Below are 22,075 nucleotides of genomic sequence, written 5' to 3'. Positions count from 1 at the left end.
CGCCACCACTCCCTCCTCGACCATTATCCTCCTACTACAACCTCCACAACCACCGTTATATAACTACTATGTGCTCTGTGCACCACCACCATCATTGTATAATATCACCGTTTTACTATCACCACTACCGTCACCATCACTGTCACCACAGCTACAATCATATCGCCACTACCGTCTCCATCCCCATGACTTCCTTTACGTGCACCACCACCGCCAACAACATAATGATTACTATCATCACCATCATCAACTCCATTATAACCACTTCCTTCAACACCGCCACCACCATTATCACCACGACCGCCACCGCCGCCATTATCTCTATTATGAAATTTGTGCCAACCTCCCTCATACATAAACATGAAACAACTTTCATAAAAGATAAATAAAAGAAAACTAAAAAAAGAAAACGACCATTTAAAAATGGTGCTTCCAGCTATCCTGATCCGAACATCAATAGAAAGCTTTTTCAAAGTCTTGACGTAGACCACGCCACCCTCCGCTAACCGCTTTCTCTCCCTCCCAAGTTAATCTCAATATCCTTCATCATTTGTCATCGAGCAGGCATCGTTGTCGGACGGCTCTTCTAGGTCTGTGCAGTTCGACTGTATCTATTATTCGAGGTCTTGCAACAGAGACACATTTGTATAGCATACCTGTAAACAACTGAGGTTACCTCTTGTGTAAGCACTGAGCTACTATTTCTTACCAAGTAACCAACTCACAACCTCACCACGGTTTTGCTAAATACTTCAAACCAACAGCTTTAAGTGACTATTTTCAAACGAAACGCTCTTTTAAAATTATACAACTTTCTGCTGGCGATTTTCTTTTCATTTCGTTTCGGCGACCATTTTAGGTAAGTATTTGTTTATGTTAACGCTACGTTAGGAGTGGTTGTTGTTGTTGTTGTTTTTCTTTCCCATTATTGTTCTAATTGTTATGACAGATGATGGTGATGGTAATGGTGGGGGCTTAATGCTGTTGATTTTGCTGCGCATTTTGTTTGTCGGACATTTTAGTTTTGGAAGGCTTTTGTCTGTTATGACCACTATGATCCCAATGATAACGAGGATTATAGAGATGATGATTGAGATGATGATTGAGATGATGATAGAGATGATGATAGTGATGATGATAGAGATGATGATAGTGATGATGATAGAGATGATGATAGATGATGATAGTGATGATGACAGTGATGATGACAGTGATGATGACAGTGATGATGATAGTGATGACTGATGTTGATGACTGATAATGATAATAATCAGTAATGATGGTGATGACAATAATTATGACGTCGACGACCCTAACAAAGGTAAGGCACCGATGATGATGATAGCGCTGATGATGATGATGATATCACTGGTTTAGATACTGATGATAGCTAGAAGTAAAAACGAGGAGTATGTTGATGTTGATGTCGATGATGGTGATGCTGTTAATGGGGAAGATATTGCGGGTGACGAGGAGGATTTTAAGGAAGGAATCTTTATTTTGTTCTTGTCGTTGTTTCTGTTGACATTTTAAAAATATCCTGAGTTGCTACTGTTGTTGTTGTTGTTGTTTAGCTTCTGGTTATCTCTGATCCCAAACCTTACAAATGTAAACGCTCTCTCTCTCTTTCTTTCTGTCTCTCTCTCTCTCTCTCACACATACTCTCTCTTTCTCTCTGCCTGACACATTTATATGTATGAGTGTACATGGGCTTCCATACTTCTATCAAATTTTACTCGAGGTCTTAATCAACTCGAGTCTTTAGTGGAAGACACTTGTAGAAGGTAAAATGCTTAAGAACATTTCGTCCGTCCTCACGTACTGTATTCAAATGCCACCGAGCTCGACTTAGCCTTCCATTCACTTGGCATCGATAAAATAAGTACCAGTTGATCACTGAGATCGTTGTATTCGATTAGCTCCTCTCCACTCCATCCCAAAGTTGCTGGTCCTATGCCAAAAATTTGAAACCATCATTATTATTATTATTATTATTATTATTATTATTATTATTATTATTATTATTATTAAGGCGGCGAGCTGGCAGACTCGTTAGCACGCTAGATGAAATGCTTAGCGGTATTTCGTCTGTCGTTACGTTGAGTTCAAATTCCGCCGAGGTCGACTTTGCCTTTCATCCTTTCGGGGTCGATTAAATAAGTACCAGTTACGCACTGGGGTCGATATAATTGACTTAATCCGTTTGTCTGTCCTTGTTAGTCCTCTCTATGTTTAGCCCCTTGTGGGTAATAAAGAAATAGGTATTTCGTCTGCCGTTACGTTCTGAGTTCAACTTCCGCCGATCTCGAATTTGCATTTCATCCTTTCGGAGTCGATTAAATAAGTACCAGTTACGCACTGGGGTCGATATAAACAACTTAATCCGTTTGTCTGTCCTTGTTTGTCCTTTCTGTGTTTAGCCTCTTGTTGAGTAGTAAAGAAATATGTATTTCGTTAGTCTTTACGTTTCGAGTTCAAATTCCGCAGAGGTCGACTTAGCCGTTCACCCTTTCGAGGTCAATCAAATGAGTACCAACTGAATGCTGGGGGCCGATGTAAACGACTGGCTCCCTCCGCTAAATTATAGGCTTTGTGCCTATATTACAATTTTAATATTAGTTTAGAATCCGCAGCTCAGAGAGTCAGCTGTAATATTATATTCAGCTGGACTGTGGTATGGTTTAAAACCAACCTACATGAACTTTACGCTGATTTAGAAATAAGAATTAAAATTCGTTAAAGCTTTACCAACATAATCGTACAGGAGCAGACCAATATTACAGAAAAATTATGTCTGATTTCGTTCCCTCGTCCAGATTGTTTACTTCTTGATGTGAAGTGAAACCTATATAACAACTCTCAAGGTAGATGAAGTGACAAGTGTATAACTAAGGATATATCGTTCAAAGATATTTTTTCTTAACACAGCACATTCAATACTGCCTGAGTGGATAGTTACACAAAAAAGAATAAAACGTTTCGATAAAATACAATTTAAAAAATAGTTATTTCATGGTTATCTATAAACATCCAGACATCTGATAGTATTGAAAATAACCATGGTATTGTTAATTATTCTTATAAATTGCCTGTGGAATACCGGATTTAGTTGAACAGCAAACAAAAGGGCTTGGTGGTATTTATCAAGGCTCTTCGCGCCTTGATTTCAAATGCCACTGGAATCAACTTTATCGTTCATCCTTTCGGGGTTGTTGGCTTAGTAGACTTTTCTCACACCAAATATTTAGGTCTTGTGTTAGTGTTAGAAAATGATATTATAGTGATGTCTAACGTACGACCGAACTAAATATAGCTGCGAAGTCTAACCTAAAAGCCTATCTATATCTAAATTATACTGCTGATGTCTAACGTGAGACCATTGAAATATTACTACGGTAGGCGTGGCTGTGTGGTAAGAAGCTTGCTTTCCAACCACATGGTTCCGGATTCAAATCCACTGCGTGCCACCTTGGACAAGCGCCTTCTACTAGAGCTTCGGGCTGGCCAAAACCTTGTGAGTGGATTTGGTCGCAGAAATTGAAAGAACCCCCAATGTATATGTGTGTGTGTGTATATATATATAAATATATATATATATATATATATATATATATATATATATATTATATATATATATATATTATATATATATATATATATAAATAAATGTGTGTGTGTCTTTGTCTCTCACGACCGCTTGACAACCGGACATGGTATGTTTACATCCTCGTAACTTAGCAGTTCGGCAATAGAGACTGATGGAATAAGTACTAGGCTTAAAGAAATAAGTGGAGGCGCGTGGCTTAGTGGTTGGGGTGTCAGCATCAGGATCGTCAGATTGTGGTTTCCATTCCTGGACCGGGCAACGCGTTGTGTTCTTGAGCAGAACACTTCATTTCACGTTGCTCCAGTCCACTCAGCTGGCAAAAAATGAGTAACACTGCGATGGACTGGCGTCCCGTCCAGCTGGTGGGAACACATACACCACAGAAACCGGGCCCATGAGTCTGGATAGGCTTGAAAAGGGCGACGTTTATCGTTAAAGAAATAAGTCCTGGGATAGATTTGTTCGACTCAAGATGGTGCTCCTGCATGGCTTCAGTCCAATGACTGAAACAAGCAAAAAGAACAAAGGGCCTCTAACATAACACCAAACTAAATATTGCGATGTAACATAAAACCTATGCGAATATTCCCTCGATGTCTGCATATGGCCTTAATGTGATGTTTGGCGTAAAACACAATTTAATATTACTGTTATTCTAAGGCAGCGAGCTGGTAGAAACGTTAGCACGCCGGGCGAAATGCTTAGCGGCATTTTGTCTGATTTACGTTCTGAGTTCAAATTCTGCCGAGGTCGACTTTGCCTTTCATCCTTTCGGAGTCGATAAATTAAGTACCAGTTTCGTTCTGGGATCGATCTACTCGACCGGCCCCCTCCCTCAAAATTTCAGGCCTTATGCCTAGTGTAGAGAAAGTTATTCTGAAGCGGTGAGCTGGCAGAATCGTTAGCACGCTGGAGTCGATTTAATCGACTTAACCCTTTCACCGAAATTGCTGGCCCAGTGCCAAAATTCGAGACCAATGTTACTCTAATTCTATATTGGTAGATCGATAATTTTTCAACCCACCTTTACTAATTTCCAATTCTGTTAAGATTCTCTTTCCATGTCACGGCCATAATCGATTTTAGAACTACCACTCACACAATGGTTTCGAGTTGATCGACAAAATATTGCCTAGAAATGTGTGACCTTGTATCAACGTAATAATTTATATTCTACATAGCATAGCGGAAACATCTTGAACACAACAAACAGCAGCACCACTGTAAAATTGGCGCGTTTTGTTATTTAATAGATCGATTAATTTGTAGACATACTACTGCATGAGAAATAAAACCGAAGAGAAAAAAAGTGGGGAGAGAAAGATCTCTTCAGTGGCCCCCTGTCACAATGAATTGTGGGGATACATCATTGTACTGATAAAAGAATAAGCTTTAATTTCTCCTATGGTCCCCAGACTACTGTTCAAATTCCGCCGAGGTCGACTTTGCGTTTCACCCTTTCGGGGTCGATAAATTAAGTACCAGTTGCGTACTGCGGTCGGCCTAATTGATGCTATCGCTGGGTTACACAATACTTTACTTTTTTACTTGTTTCAGTCATTTGACTGTGGTCATGCTGCAGCAGCATCTTTAGTCGAACAAATCGACCCCAGGACTTAATCTTTGTAAGCCTAGTACTTATTCTATCGGTCTCTTTTGCCGAACCGCAAAGTTACAGGGACGTAAACACACCAGCGTCGGTTGTCGAGTGATGCTGGTGGGGACAAATCCACACACACACACACACACACACACACATATATATGTGTATATATATATATATATATATATATATATATATATATATATATATGACGGGGCTTCTTTCAGTTTCCATCTACCAAATCCACTCACAAGGCTTTGGTCGACCCGAAGACACTTGCCCAAGGTGCCACGCAGTGGAAAGGGGCCAGCCAATTCGATACCTCAGTACGCAACTGGTATTTAATTTATCGACCCCGAAATTATGAAAGACAAAGTCGACCTTGGCGGAATTTGAACGCAGAACGTAAAGACAGACGAAATACCGCTAAGCATTTCGCCCGGCATGCTAAAGTGTCTGCCAGCTCGCTGCTTTTGTATTAATGAAAATATTAATAGTTGTCAACGTTGTAGTCTAGAGACCAGCGTTGGTCAAGGAGAGCTATGATTGAGAGTTCCAACCTTGGCTATGTTTACTTTATATCATTCAGAAACTCTGGAGTCCAAAGTATCCTTCTTTATTATTTATGATAGAATGAGATTTAAAAGACATTTCACTACTATTTCAAGCGCACCAAGTGACTTCATAGAAACCCCCTTATTTCGTAATGAGATTTGTGGACCCAATTAGATTACTGGAGTTAATGAGGAGTTATTAAAGCACATAGTCGTTCGTCCCTTTGGCTATTGCAGCACGTATTCTGTAGACGATAAAGTTGTATGATAAGCCTGCTGATATAACTCTTGAGAGAACACAAGCCGTCACTTACATAGTTATTTCTTATGTTCAGTCTGTATCATTACACGATTTATTCTGAATATTATTCGCCTTTTCTACACCAAGCAGTGTACAATATTGTACGTTTGCTTGGCGATTATGTTATCACTGTTTGGGTAAACACAGTGAACACTAAGCCTTGCTAATGAGGACTAAATAATACCGAAACATATCTAATTATACCGCTTACTTGCCAAAATATTTAAATGATTAGTCATTAACTAATATCTGTTCATGTAATTCTAACTTTATGATCACCCCCACCACTTCTCTCTCTCTGTTTCTCTCTCTCCCCATATGTAAGTATAGATGCACACATACGCACGTACACACGCACGCACACACTCACGTACGTACACACGCACGCATGATGCCATCTGCCGTTATTTCGTTTTATGAATGTTCGCTGAATAAAACGGCCATGTTTATGGTGAAATTGGAGGGAACATGGTCATGTACGATGGTAGCTTGCGGGAATGACAACAAAACTAACGATGATGATGATGATTATAATGATGATGGTTCCATTATTCCATTATCTGTTTTCCTGACTGCGAGACAATCTCAGTGTCTTTATTCCTTCCATTTTTCTTTATCCTCCACTCCACTTACACACACATTGTTATAGTCCATTCTCTTGCCCCTCTCTTATCTCAGTCTCTTTCTAACGCTCTTTTACTCTCTCCCTCTCTCCCCATATTTATGCCCCTTCGTATTCCTGTCTCTCCTTCTCTTTTTACCTTCCCTCCTCTCTCCATGCTTTACTCACAGCTTGTTCATTCTCTCATACTATCACACTCCTACTTTCACACTTATTCCATCTTATTCTTCCCGCCAAATAATATATTACGTCTTCATATCCTTCTCCTCCCTTTCACTGTCCTTATATTCGCACATTCTTCTCCGCCCGCCTCCATCTCTTCCTGACACACAATCAGTCACTAGTTCTACACCTGTCTCTTTTTTATCATTATCATCTTTCTTCCCCTTCACTGCTCCCCTGCTCATTTTCTCCCCATCTCCTCGTTTTTTCTCTCCTCCCTTGCTCTTGCTCTTCTCCCCTCCCACACTTTCTCTTCCCCTCTCGCTCTTTCTCTTCCCCTCTCGCTCTTTCTCTTCCCCAACTCGCTCTTTCTCTTCCCCAACTCGCTCTTTCTCTTCCCCAACTCGCTCTTTCTCTTCCCCCACTCGCTCTTTCTCTTCCCCCACTCGCTCTTTCTCTTCCCCCACTCGCTCTTTCTCTTCCCCCACTCGCTCTTTCTCTTCCCCCACTCGCTCTTTCTCTTCCCCCACTCGCTCTTTCTCACCGCTTTTTCCTTCTATTCGTCCGCATCTCGCTCTCACTGCTACTCACACAGTCACTTCCACTACTCCTCCCAAAGCGCGCGCGCGCACACACACACAGATTAAATATCCTCTCTTTAAAATACGATACATCCGCCATTTTGATTTGCTACCACATCCTATGGAAGTCGCTTTGTACCGACATCCGGGACAATTACAACACCAACATCGACAACAATAACGACTGGAAAATACAATAACAAAATCATCAAAAAACAACAATAATAATAATAATAACAATAATAATAGCGACAACAATCAAAATCAATTTTAACAAAAATAGAGAATAATTTCTAACAGCAAGTCATAGGAATTTTAGGTGACACTAACCGATTAAATTACCCCAAGATATAACTGGTACTTTTATTTACCCCGATGGAATTTGAACGCAGTAGATAAAGGTGACAATCAAATATCGTGTTGTGAATCTAGAACTGCAACATCCAGTAATGTGTAATTTTAGCAAAACGGTAGGATGTGGCTGAAAGATTTGGTTGCTATTTCAAGCAACTCCAAAGATCACATAGAGGTTCCTTCGTTTACTCGAAACACCACATGTCTTTATAGTTGGTGGTCTACCGTTCTTTCTTTATTGCGTCGTAACATTGACATTTGTTTTAGGTGTAAAGATAAATTTTGTATGTGTGGCGGGGTTATGAACATTTTATATCTACTAACCAACTTCAGTAATGACTTGAACTTAATGCAACAAGCCTGAAACATTATATATATATGTAGTAGGATAAAAAAGAGCAAGTTCTTGGTACAGTATTATACATATTTGAAAGAATGAGTAGAGATAGCTTTTTTGAAGAGATAATTTTTATTGTAATCTTAATAATAATCTTAATAATAGTTATTTTAATCTTAATAATAATCTTAATAATAGTTATTTTAATCTCAATAATAATCTTAATAATAGTTATTTTAATCTCAATAATAATCTTAATAATAATTATTTTAAACTTAATGTTTATAATATTAAGATTAAAATAAAAAAAATTATTTCCTCAAAAAAAGCCATCTCTACTCATTCTTTCAAATATATATATATATATATATATATATATATATATATATAGTGGCTGTGTGGTAAGTAGCTTGCTTACCATTCACATGGTTCCGGGTTCAGTGGCGCCTTGGGCAAGTGTCTTCTATAGCCTCGGGCCGACCAAAGCCTTGAGTGGATTTGGTAGACGGAAACTGAAAAGAAGCCCGTCGTATATATATATATATATATATATATATATATATATATAATATATATATATATATATATATGTCTGTGTTTCTCCCCCAACATCGCTTGACAACCGATGCTGGTGTGTTTACGTCCCCGTAACTTGGCGGTTCAGCAAAAGAGACCGATAGAATAAGTACTAGGCTTCCAAAGAATAAGTCATGGGTCGATTTGCTCGACTAAAGGTGGTGCTCCAGCATGGCCGCAGTCAAATGACTGAAACAAGTAAAAGAGTAAAGGTTATATATATATATAACAGATAACGGAGTTACAAACAGAATTGGAATGAAGACTGTTCTTATGTTTCAGCCTTGTTTTCATCAAAGAAAAGACAGAAGGGAAAACGTACAAGAACGGAGAAAATAAACTAGTTCTGTACAATGAAGTAAGCGAGAGATTGTTTGTAATAATGGTGGGAAGTAAATGATGGAGTTAATTTTATAAACTAAAAGAGTGATAATAAAGGGAGGTAATGAACCGGAGAGTCGAACGTATGCGTATTTTACACAATGTGTGTATGTATATATTGTGTGCAAGATGTCCGTTGCTGTGTTATAGGCTAAGATTGTGTATGTGAATATGTTACGTCTATGTGTGTTGTATGTGTTTGATTTGAATCAGCTAGATGACATGCAAAGTTGATCTCAGTAGCGACTTCGGAAACAAATCTACAGTAAGTAAATCTGAACAAACGGTCTGCAAATAATAGAGGCAAAAACCTCTACAAGCCACACTCTATCTATACTGCTTGTAAATATTTTGTTAATATCACGTTCCTTCCGCTTCATTTTGAATTAACACAACTTTTGATCTTGAGTATTTTTTCCAAATAATTCTTTCGTTTCAATTTTGTTCTTCTCGACTTCTAGTATTGATAAACGCTTATATTCTTCCTCTTCAACCTTCTTCATTACCTTACCATTACGTAACACCAACACAAATACTGCTATTGTCTTCACACCGCTTTGCTCTGAATTCCGTTCCTTTGTTTTATTAAACTTTAGGTAATTTAAAGGTGGGTACGCTTCATGGTTCAGACGGACGTAGCCCCGAAGTATGGTGAGGGAGATGCGTTGGATACGGGGTTCGCACTTCGAGTTAGCCATCTCCGACTCCATAAAAGTGAGCAAGGATGCTCTCCGGATGTCTAGAACGCCGGAGGACTCCACTGCCACAGGCTCAACCGCAAACACGTCAGAGAGCGGCCGATACTGTGACAGTTAGCCCTCTTCGACTTAAATAAATGAAAAGTTTTAAACTAAAGGAACTTTCTGGTTTTTAGATCTCACCGAACAGTTTAAAATCTTCCATGAACAAAAAGATGCTTCATAATAAATTACTTCCCCCACCATTCATAACTAAATCTTGTTTTTCGCACTATCAACTTCATCGATATCAAGCAAACATCGAAGGCAACATGTTGTCACCTTGGATGACCTCCACCTCTTGTTCTCCGAGTTTCTCTCTGTATAGAATCAATTTGATGTGTGTGCAATTTTGGTCCAACCACATAGTTTTTCTTTTTGTTTTTTGTGCTCCGTTATTTGGGGCTGAGATTCCATATCGTTTGCATAAACGTCAGCGTGCATTTCATCAGTCGTTATGTTGACTTCAAATCCCGCTTTCTGGGTCGATAAAATAACCAGTTGAACGCTAGGGTCAATGTAATTTATTCTCCCTTTCTCAAATTTTCGGGCCATGTGACCATAGATGAAAGAATAAAAAAAACAAACAGGTATTGAGCTAATAAAATCGTTCGCACGTCGAACAACGTTCTTAGTGACATTTCTTCTGACTTTTTACATGCTGAGCTCAAAGCCCGCAAGAGTCAGCTTTACCCTTCACCCTTTCGGGGTCGATAGAATAAATACCAGTTGAGCACAGGGGGCAATGTAATCGACTCACATCCATAAAATTTCAGTCAATTGTGGAAGAAAAAATAAACACAATTCGCGCCACTACTAAACTGGTATTTCTCTTCTTGCAATCTTTCAGCTTAGGACTACCAATGAACCACTGATTATTTATTTTCCTGCCTTGTTTACAACAAACTGCTTGTTTGTTCACCAGTTAATACTTACCGTTCCTCAAGGGACGAATACAATCTCTCTGTGATCATTCAAGCTTGTTATTTGATAACTAATACAATACAAAGTGAAAATCGTCAGTGGTATTTCCGTTTCTCTGGAGGTAGTGGTTGGCTTTTGTTCAAGTTGCTTTTGTTCAAGTTATTATTATAGCAGTAAGCTGTCAGAAGCTCTAAGCGCGTCGAACAAAATGCTGAGCGGCATTTCTTTCGGCTCATTACATTCCGAGTACAAATTCTAACCAGATCGACTTTATTTTTCATCCTTTCATGTTAGATAACATAGGTAAGTACCAGTTGAGCACTGGAGTTGATGTAATAGATTTACCCATCCCACGAAATTGCTGGCTTTGTGCCAAAACATGAAATTAACATTTAGAAGGCGGTAAACTGGCAGAATCGTTAGCATGCTGAGCAAAATACTTAGCGACATTTCGTCCGTCTTTATGTTCTGAGTTCAAATTTCGCCGAGGTCGACTTTGCTTTTCATCCTTTCGGGGTCGATTAAATAAGTACCAGTTACGCACTGGGGTCGATATAATCGACTTAATCCGTGTGTCTGTCCTTGTTTGTCCTCTCTGAGTTTAGCCCCTTGTGGGTAGTAAAGAAATAAATAGGCATTTCGTCTGCCGCTACGTTCTGAGTTCAAATTCCTCCGAGGTCGATTTTGCCTTTCATACTTTCGGGGTCAATTAAATAAGTACCGTTTACGCACTGGTGTCGATGTAATCGACTAAGTCCCCTCCCCACAAATTTCGGGTGTTGTGCCTATAGTAGAAAGGATTACTATTAAGGCAGCAAGTTGGCAGTATCGTTAGCGCGTCGGGCGAAATGCCTAGCAGAATTTTTTCCGTCTCCTTACATTCTGTGTTCGAATTCCACCGAGGTTGATTTTGCCTTGCATCTTTTTTTGAGTCAATGAAATAAGAACCAGTCAAACACTGGGTTCAGTGTGGCCGATTTGTCCCCTCCTTCAAGATATCCGGTTTTGTGACTGGATTAGAAATAATTATTTTAATTTTTATTATAAAGTGGTGGATTAACAGAATTGTTAGAGCACCGGATTAAATGATGGTGGCTATTTTCTCTTTTACTTGTTTCAGTCATTTGACTATGGCCATGCTGGAGCACCGACTTTAGTCGATCAAATCGACCCTAGGACTTATTCTTTGTAAGCCTAGTACTTATTCTATCGGTCCCGTTTCCCGAACTGCTAATTTACGGGGGCGTAAACACACCAGCATCGGTTGTCAAGTGATGTTGGGGGGACAAACACACACACACCCGCGCATATATACATACATATATACGACGGGCTTCTTTCATTTTCCGTCTACCAAATTCACTCACAAGGCTTTGGTCGGCCCAAGGTGCCACGAAGTGGGACTGAACCCGGAACCATGTGGTTCGTAAGCAAACTACTTACCACACAGCCACTCCTAAGATTATGTTAGTTAAGGTTCTTTAAGTTATGAGTTAAGATCTGTCGACTAAAATTTATCTGAGATCGATGAAATAAAGTATTACCGGGACGTAAACAAACGTACGTGTGTATGTACCTACCCACACACACATAGTTTCCGCTTACCAAATTCTACAATGCATAGGTTAACCCGGGGCAATAGTGGAAAACACCGCGGAGTGAGATTGAACCCAAAAGAGCGTGGTTGCAGAGCGAGCTGCTTAACAACACAGCTTGACCTGCGCGCACACACCCACACGTATACAAACATCTATGTATGTATAAATGGTTGTATGTAAAAATGCATATCGTATATATATATATATATATATATATATATATATATATATATATGCATGCGCAGACAAATACACACGTGTGCTGAACATTTAACGGTGCACACATCCTCAAAGAAGCATACAGGTTTTGAACATGCATTTATCTATCCGCGCTTCGACACCACACACAATTCATGAGTGCATGCAAAGAAGTCTCGTTGACTGTTGCTATACATATGCATATTGCACATCAGCTTTGCAGAAAAGCTGCATCTGTGCACAATTAAGCTATATTTCATCACTTGAAGGGTAAATACTATTTATTGCTTGTGTATGTGTGTGGGGATAAGAGTGAAGTAGCTGTACAGCCGCTGTATTAGAATGACCACCACTGGCGATTAGCGGAAATTACTCTTTTAATCTTTTACTTGTTTCAGTCATTTGACTGCGGCCATGCTGGAGCACCACCTTTAGTCGAACAAATCGATCCCAGGACTTATTCTTTGTAAGCCTAAGCCTAGTACTTATTCTATCGGTCTCCTTTGCCGAACCGCTAGCTTACGGGGACGTAAATAAAACCGATGCTGGTGGGGGAGGGGCACAGACACACAAATATATACACAGACATATACATATATACGACGGGCTTCTTTCCTTTTCCGGCCACTAAATCCACTCACGAAGCTTTGGTCGGCCCGAAGCTATAGTAGAATACACTTGCCCAAGGTGCCGCGCAGTGGGAATGAACCCAGAACCATGTGGTTGGTAAGCAAACTACTTACTACACAGCCACTCCTCAATAATGCTAGTGCAAGTTGATAACAGCTTGTACAACACCACCTCTTTTGCAAACTGTTGTCTGCTTAACAGCTTGTACGATATTCTCCATCAAAGCCAAGGAGCCCCGAGGCAAGCCAGAGCGGGACATCTATCTCAGCAATATTAACGGGTTTTATAACAGAACTTGACCTAGAGAAATGCTATAACGGGTGATCTTGCAACTCAGCAGGCTCCTGTCCTGCGCTAATGACTCAGAGTTGATGACCCTGTATTGATCTTATCTGTCCTTTTGACAGATATTGTGTTTTTTATCCAGTTGAATTTCTAGCAACCCTCCTTACCTTGGTAGCTTGGTTCAGGTGTCTCTTCGGGCGCCGAGCACCAGACCTTACAACAGGTTATACTAAATGACCTGCTAGTACTGGCCTCACAGTGACCTAATGTACTCATGCGTATGGTTGTCTTTATGTTTTATGCACACGTGTGTATGTTGTGTGTATGTTTATAAAAAGCAGCTTATGTTGAGTGAAGAATGGCTAAATAATTTTGGTAGAATGTCACATTTGTTTTATTTTTAGAACGAAAGAGTTAAAAGTAACTTCAAAGTTTCGGTTTAGCTGAGTTCTTCAGAACAGATCTATCTTTCTCTCTCTCAGTCTATACATGCATATATATATATATATATATATATATATATATATATATGTGTTTCTTTATTACCCACAAGGGGCTAAACATAGAGGGGACAAAGAAGAACAGACAAACGAATTAAGTCGATTACATCGACCCCAGTGCGTAATTGGTACATAATTTATCGATCCCGATAAATTCGACGGAATTTGAACTCAGAACGTAACGGCAGACTAAACACACACACACAGTTCTCAATGCCCGTCTCTCTCTTTCTCTCTCTCTCTCTCCACATACACACGCGCGCGCACGCAAATGCTAATTTTTTGTCGAATGAAGGGAGAACTCAGAAAAAAGCCATAGAGCTTATGGCTTTATTTAAAATGAATTTCCTTTATTCATAATTCGTGTCTCACGCTGCTGCGATCGTCAGGTGAATTGCTTTTGTCATTGGTGTCTTATTTCTCGTACTACGCTGAAATTTCGTTACTATTCGATCGTTTCTCTCTTATGTTTGGTTAAAGGAAAAGAAACGAGAATAGATTTTTTTTTTGCGCGCACACACACACACACACACTAAAACCAGCCTAATGCAACTATCTATACATTTGTTTTATCTTTGTTTCTCATTGAACTGTGGTTGTACTGTGGCTCCAGCCAAAGGATTTTACTCGAATAAATCAACTACAGGATTTTTTTTCAAAAGCCTGGTGTCTTTTGCCGAACCGTTAGGGTACGGGGGGGCGTAAACAAACCAGCACCGTGTGTTAAGCGATGATAGAGGACAAGCACAAATGTAACGACAAATATATGAACACGACAGGCTTCTTTCAGTTTCCGTCTACTAAATACACCTACAAGGCTTTGGTCGGTTCGGGGCTACAGTAGAGGGCATTATTTGCTCAAGATGCCACGCATTGGGGATGAACCCTGAACCTTGTGGTTTGGAAGACAGCTTCTTACCACACTTACAATACATTTATTGTCTAATGCACATATGCACGAGGGGTGCTGAAAAGTTCCTGGCTTTAAGGGTTCCGTGAAAAGACTGGCTGGAGGTTCAACCTTCCGAGTTCTTTTAGGTTTAGAAAAACTTAAGGACCACTGCAATAAGAGTGTGAATCTGAGAGGGGAATAAAATCACAATTAACTGATCCTTCTATATTTTCTTTTACTCAAAGCCAGGAACCTTTCAGCACCCCCTCATGTGTGTGTGTGTGTGTACGAGGGGATGTGGGATGCTGAAAGTTCTTGGCTTTAAGGGTGTCGTGAAAGGCCAGGCTGGAGGCTGAGCCTTCCGAGTTATTTGACAGGGCTTAAATAAAACCGAAGGTTCACTGCAATAAGTGTGTAAATCTGAGAGGGGAATATGTTACTCTTTTATTTGTTTGTCATTTGACTGCGGCCATGCTGGTGCACCGCCTTCAGTCGAGCAAATCGTCCCCAGGACTTATTCTTTGTAAGCCTAGTATTTATTATATCGGTCTCTTTTGCTGACCCACAAAGTTACGGGGACGTAAACACACCAGCATCGGTTGTCAAGTGATGTTGGGGAACAGACACACAAACATATATACACACACACACACATATATATATATATATATATATATATATATATATATATATTGTATACACACATATATACGACGGGCTTCTTTCAGTTTCTCTCTACCAAATCCACACACAAGGCTTTGGTCGGCCCGAGGCTATAGTAGAAGACACTTGCCCAAGATGCCACGAAGTGGGACTGAACCCAGAACCATGTTGTTGGTAACCAAGCTACTTACCACACAGCCACTCCTGCGCCTATGATGAATAAAATCACAGTTAACTGATCCTCCTGTATTTTCTTTTACCCAAAGCCAAGAACTTTTCAGTAGACATTATGCAAAATAATATGCCCCATATACACTAACTTAAGTGACAAAGTTTATCATAAGATCAACAAGAAATCAATGGCCAAATACTTAAGGGTGGGGCACCGTTAGACCTGCACCCTAACTTCAAATAAGTTAGGGTATCACACATGTAATGCAACACTAAGTTTAGTATGTACCCCATACAATATTTACTCGAATTATTTTCTATCCCCTAACTTACCTCCTATCATTTCTCTCTTTTGCTCTCTCTTTTTATCCAAGTTCCTATCATTCGCGCTCTTCATATTTTCTTCCCCATCGTCTTGTTTCTCATTCGCATATTCTGTGTGTGCCTTCCCCCCCTCTCTCTCTGTCTTCTCTATTCCTTTATCTTTGTACTCTCACTCTTTCATCTTTCATCTCCTCCTCCTCCTTCATCTCGCATATTTTATTATCTGCCATTCATATATCAAATTATCAATTCTTCCACCCTAGATATCCACCTCCTCGCTCCTTTCCACAAACTTTCTCTCAACACACACACACACACACACACACCGAAACATTCATTCAACTACACACAAATGTGTGTGTGTGTATGTATGTATGTATGTATGTAATAATACGCACGCACTGACACACACACACACACATATATATATATGCTCGTGTGCGTGTTTTTGTATATATATATATATATATATATATAATATATATATATATATATGCTCGTGTGCGTGTTTTTGTATATATATGTATATATATATATATATATATATTATATATATATATGTATGTATGTATGTGTGTATGAGTCGAACAGATATGCCAACGTTTATGCACATATACATATACGTACACAATAAATATTGAAGGTCTGTAATAAAAGATAACGCTGATAACAACAACAATAGCAACAAAACCGTACAACAACAACAACTACGATAACAACAAAAACATCAGCAATGCAACAATAAACGCTATACAACAGCAACCGTAACAGCTGCATCAGCAATAAACACAACAGCAACATTTTACCACCACTATCACCACAGACAACAATAACAAGACGAAGAATAGCAGCAGGACTAGCATTAAACCATTACCGCCACCACTCCTACCACGAGCAGCAATAAGAAGAAGAAGAAGAAGAAGAAGAAGAAGAAGAAGAAAAAGAACAAACAAAGCAACACCAAGCAAACGAGTTCGCTTCGACAGAGTCGCTCGATCTGCTAGAAACAGCAGCATAATCACTTTTAAATCAAATCTTTTTGTCTCGAAGCAATTCAGATATAACGCGTACTGTAGTCAGAAACATAGTATGTCTGGGTGGAGGCGCAATGGCCCAGGCAGGGGATGGTGGTGATCCCTGCTGTACTCTTTCACCACAACTTTCTCTCACTCTTACTTCCTGTTTCTGTTGTACCTGTATTTCAAGGGGCCGGCCTTGTCACTCTCTGTGTCACGCTGAATATCCCCGAGAACTACGTTAAGGGTGCACGTTTCTGTGGAGTGCTCAGCCACTTACACGTTAATTTCACGAGCAGGCTGTTCCGTTGATTCGGATCAACCGGAACCCTCATCGTCGTAACCGACGGAGTGCTTCCATGTCTGGGAAAAAGAACAAGAAAATAAAAAGAAACCATGCATGGCTGTGTGGTAAGAAATTTGCCTCCTAGCCACTTGGTTCCAAGTTCAGTCCCAGTGCGTGGCACCTTGGGCATGTATTTTTTTTATAGTAGACCAAAAGCTGTGTGGGTGGTTGTAGACGGAAACTGAAACATGAAAGAAGCCCGTTATATCACGCACACGTTGCCTTACACACGCTGGTCACCACCACATGCACACATACACTCAGTTACTGCCACACACACACGCTACCATACATGCATACATACGCCAACACACACACATTCCACTGCACACATATGCGCGCACACCCATATATACCCACAGATACCAACTAATCTTTATACTCTCCTGTCCCAGAAATCACTTTGTTCTTCTACTTCCGGTCATTTCAAAAATGTAATTACACGTGGACTGTTGGCTATTTATTTTCCTCCTCCCTCCTTCCTTTTCTTTTGGACTTTCCTTTGTCTCCTGTTTCCGAAGAAGAACTTTATTCGAAACGTAAAACAACCACTCTAGCTTTCCTTCGCAGTGCGTCTTATAAATACTTTTCCTTCTGCTGTTGTTTTTTTCTTGTCTTTTTTTCTGTTTTTTGGGGTTAGGGTTAGGTCGTGCTAACGTTTCATATTTCTTTATTGCCCACAAGTGGCTAAACATAGAGGGTACAAAAAAGAACAAAGAGATTAAGTCGATTACATCGGCCCCAGCGCGTAACTGGTACTTATCTAACCCGAAAGGATGAAAGGCAAAGTCGACCGCGGAAGAATTTGAACTCAGAACGTAACGGCAGACGAAATACCTAATTTTTTACTACCCACAAGGGGCTAAACATAGAAGGGACAAACAAGGACAAACAAAGAGATTACGTCGATTACATCGGCCCCAACGCGTAACTGGTACTTATCTACCCCGAAAGGATGAAAGGCAAAGTCGACCTCGGCGGAATTTGAACTCAGAACGTAGTGGCAGACGAAATACCGCTAAGCATTTCGCCCGGCGTGCTAACGATTCTGCCAGCTCGCTGCCTTAGTGAGAGAAACTTGTGGCAGAAGAGTCAGAAGTTCGGCATTACCTTCTGCCGGAGCCACGTAGAACTTAGGTGTTTCGCTATGTGTGTGTGTGTGTATTTAAAGGAAAGATACAAGGAGCAAGGTGCAGGAAATTAGTGAACTTCAAGCAGTCCGTAGAAGATTTTAAAAACAACTTTCAGAAACAACAGTGGTTTATTGGAGCAGAAGGTTGTAATAGGCAACTGGGGTTGCTGCATATGCAAATAAATATCCCAAAATAAGAGAATGGAGCTGATAAAATTCAGGCTACATATGTTTCATGGCTAACGGAACTTTAGAAGTAGTAATTATCCAAACGGGGATGGGGGTTAGACCGCAAGCTACGCTTCAGACCAAGGATACCTTGATTAAATGAAGTTTACATTGTCGCTCGTGGGTCCTCGTGTAAACTCGCAGGGTATTCAATCGAAATGCATATGTAATCTGTGTGTTTGTCCTCCATCACCGCTTGACAACCGGTGTTGCTATGTTTATGTTACTGTAACGATCTGTTCGGCTAAAGGCACCGATAGGCTAAGTGGCAGGTTAAAAAATAAAAAAGGGCTGGGGTCGATTCGTTCGACTAAAATTCTTCAGGGCGGTGCCCCAGCATGGCCGCAGTCTAATGACTGAGACAAGTAGAAGATAAAAGATATGGAATGGTCAGAGCTGGGACGTGTTTGATAATGTTTGCTGGAACCGAACCTGCTTTGTGCTAACCACAACAACAGTAGCATATCATATCCTCTCCGCCATCTTTGTCATCGTTATCGTCACGATCAGCATCAACACCATCATCATCACTACCATCGTTATCATCATCATCATCATCATCATCCGTAACGAAACCGAGACCGTAAAATTTCACTTCTGTTTTTGTTTAAGCAACGGGGCAGCCTACATTAGAAAATTAGAGGAGAAAAGAGAATGAGATATGATGTTGTAGTCCTCATCTCATGCATTTAGTTAGGAAACTATGCCTCATCCCCTTATATTTTTCTCCTTAAATAATCTGAACGATTGAAGTAACGTGGAACTTTGAGTAGCAACGGTGATAAACATTTAAAACCGATCCTGCGTGATAAAGCAATTTGCGAGCAATTTATTACGTGAACGATTTTTTATGAATATAAAGTGTAGCTATATTTTACGGTCTTCAGACTTGTTTCGCTCGAAAAAGATTATCATATTTTTCAATCAGAACGGATAGACTTAGATATGTTTCGACCAAAGATTGGTCCAGGCCATGTCTAACTTAATAGCACCACTTGATAGGATTATTCGAATCCTTGTTTAAGTCAAGTTTTGTTTAAGTCAAGTGTTGTTTAAGTCAAGTGTTGTTTAAGTCAAGTGTTGTTTAAGTCAAGTGTTGTTTAAGTCAAGTGTTGTTTAAGTCAAGTGTTGTTTAAGTCAAGTGTTGTTTAAGTCAAGTGTTGTTTAAGTCAAGTGTTGTTTAAGTCAAGTGTTGTTTAAGTCAAGTGTTGTTTAAGTCAAGTTTTGTTCAAGTAGTGAGTTCTTGTTGGGTGAGTTGTATCCAGTTTTGTTCAAGTAGTGAGTTCTTGTTGGGTGAGTTGTATCCAATTATGGGTGGCTTATCTGGTATTCTTTGAAGGAATCTATCCAGACTCTGTTTAAAGTTGATGGGATCCTTTTCCTCTTTGATCTCCCTCGAGACTGTTAAATAGGGCAGGGCCTGTTGAGGAAAAGAAATTATGTTGCAGATTATATATATATATATATATATATATCTTAACAAGTGAAGAAGTCTAAAAACCACAAGATATTACCCTTAATATATTCTATATTCGAAACAAAATGTTTTGAGTGTTTTCTTTAATTGTGGCTTCTCTTATCACGTGATTGAGTTGACGTGTGTGCGTGTATGTGTGTGTGTATATATATATATATATATATATATATATATATACTTTTTACTTGTTTCAGTCATTTGACTGCGGCCATGCTGGAGCACCGCCTTTAATCGAGCAACTCGACCCCGGGACTTATTCTTTTGTAAGCCCAGTACTTATTTTATCGGTCTCTTTTGCCGAACCGCTAAGTAACGGGGACATAAACACACCAGCATCGGTTGTCAAGCAATGCTAGGGGGACAAATACAGACACACAAACACACACACGCATATATATATACATATATACGAAAGGCTTCTTTCAGTTTCCGTCTACCAAATCCACTCACAAGGCTTTGGTCAGCCCGAGGCTATAGAAGACACTTGCCCAAGGTGCCACGCAGTGGGACTGAACCCGGAACCATGTGGCTGGTAAACAAGCTACTTACCACACAGCCACTCCTGCGCCTATATATATGAATTTATCTGCGTGTGTGTGTGTGTGTATATATATATATATATATATGCGTGTCTGTATATGTGTGAGTGTACACATATATGTCCCTCTGTGCTTATATGCACACACACGTGTATATATCTATTTATGTACATACATGTCATCTTGGTTCCTTATCCAGAGGAAAAAGGCGGGATGACCTCAGTTGGTATTCCTTATACCCTAGACCTTCTCTATCATGGCAGACCTAGGGTTAAAGAACAACGTGCCGTTGATTACATAAACCAGGAAGTGAGGACTGGGGTTCGAGTTCGATGAACGAAATATAATAGCTTCGTCTCACTCATTTAAAAAAAGAAAGTGGGATCGTGTTTATAAAGTTTTAATTTGGTATATGCGTTTGTAAAAACAAAAGACGGGATGGTCATGGCGAGAATACTTTTTGATCAGATCTCTTTCCTCTCTGTCTGTCTCTGAGCTTGTGTTCACTGAATCGTTATTCAGTCGAACATTCCTGCGCTTCTATATTTGTCACTCTGCGCCCTTAAGAATAATTGAGTCTAAATATTTGTATTGAATATGCAGAACGATCTCCCGAGAAAGGCTTAAATAGAGCGTGACGTTGAAAGCGCTGAAGTGCTATTAATATCTTTTAGAATAGTTCTGTTAGATTGTCAATTGATGGTTATCAGAGTATTCAAAATAAATAAGAGAGAAAACCCCGTTGGACCATAATGCTAATGGGGACAACACAAGCCATCAATAAAATGAACTCCCTGTACAGTAGATTTCTAAAATTCCTAAGCTTCACTAAATAGGGAATTTAGTAGAACATATTGAGAACCGTGAGATCTAGGATCATTTACTTGGGCTTGTGTGTGTAGAGGAGCGTGGCCTGGTGCTTAGGGCCTCATGGTTTCAATTTCTAGATCGAGCGGTGTATTGTGCTTTTGAACAAAATACTTCATTTCATGTTGCTTCGAGATCACTTCGACACACATGACGTATAACACACCGTGCACCTGTAAAGGTAATGTCGATTTGATGGAGCGGGGTGAGCTAATGTACAACTTAAACATTTAATCACTATAAATAAATCCTTTATACAGGTTGTGTGTGTGTGTGTGTGTGTGTATATATATGAATTTATGTCTGTGTTTGTGTGTGTGTATATATATATATACATATATATGAATTTGTGTGTGTGTGTGTATTATATATATATATATTATATATATATATATATATATATATACACATATGTGTGTGTGGTAAAGTAAATTATTTTACTTTACCCTATATATATATATATATATATA

The 22,075-nt window shown here is 39.6% G+C and overlaps 1 protein-coding gene across 1 annotated transcript in view; it reads left to right on the top strand.

Annotated features, from left to right (window-relative positions):
• Positions 1-441: 441 nt before the first annotated feature.
• LOC115216632 (excitatory amino acid transporter 1) overlaps positions 442-22,075 on the top strand; it is a 333,935-nt gene continuing 312,301 nt past the window's right edge. The window contains exon 1 of the mRNA XM_036506771.1: positions 442-859. The gene's annotated coding sequence lies outside the window, so the exon portion shown is untranslated. The remainder of the gene's footprint in view (positions 860-22,075) is intronic.

The sequence above is a fragment of the Octopus sinensis genome, linkage group LG10 (genome assembly GCF_006345805.1).
Source record: "Octopus sinensis linkage group LG10, ASM634580v1, whole genome shotgun sequence".
Lineage (NCBI taxonomy): Eukaryota > Metazoa > Mollusca > Cephalopoda > Octopoda > Octopodidae > Octopus > Octopus sinensis.
Note: the sequence above shows the minus strand (reverse complement) of the source record. Positions and strands in the feature narration are given on the sequence as shown.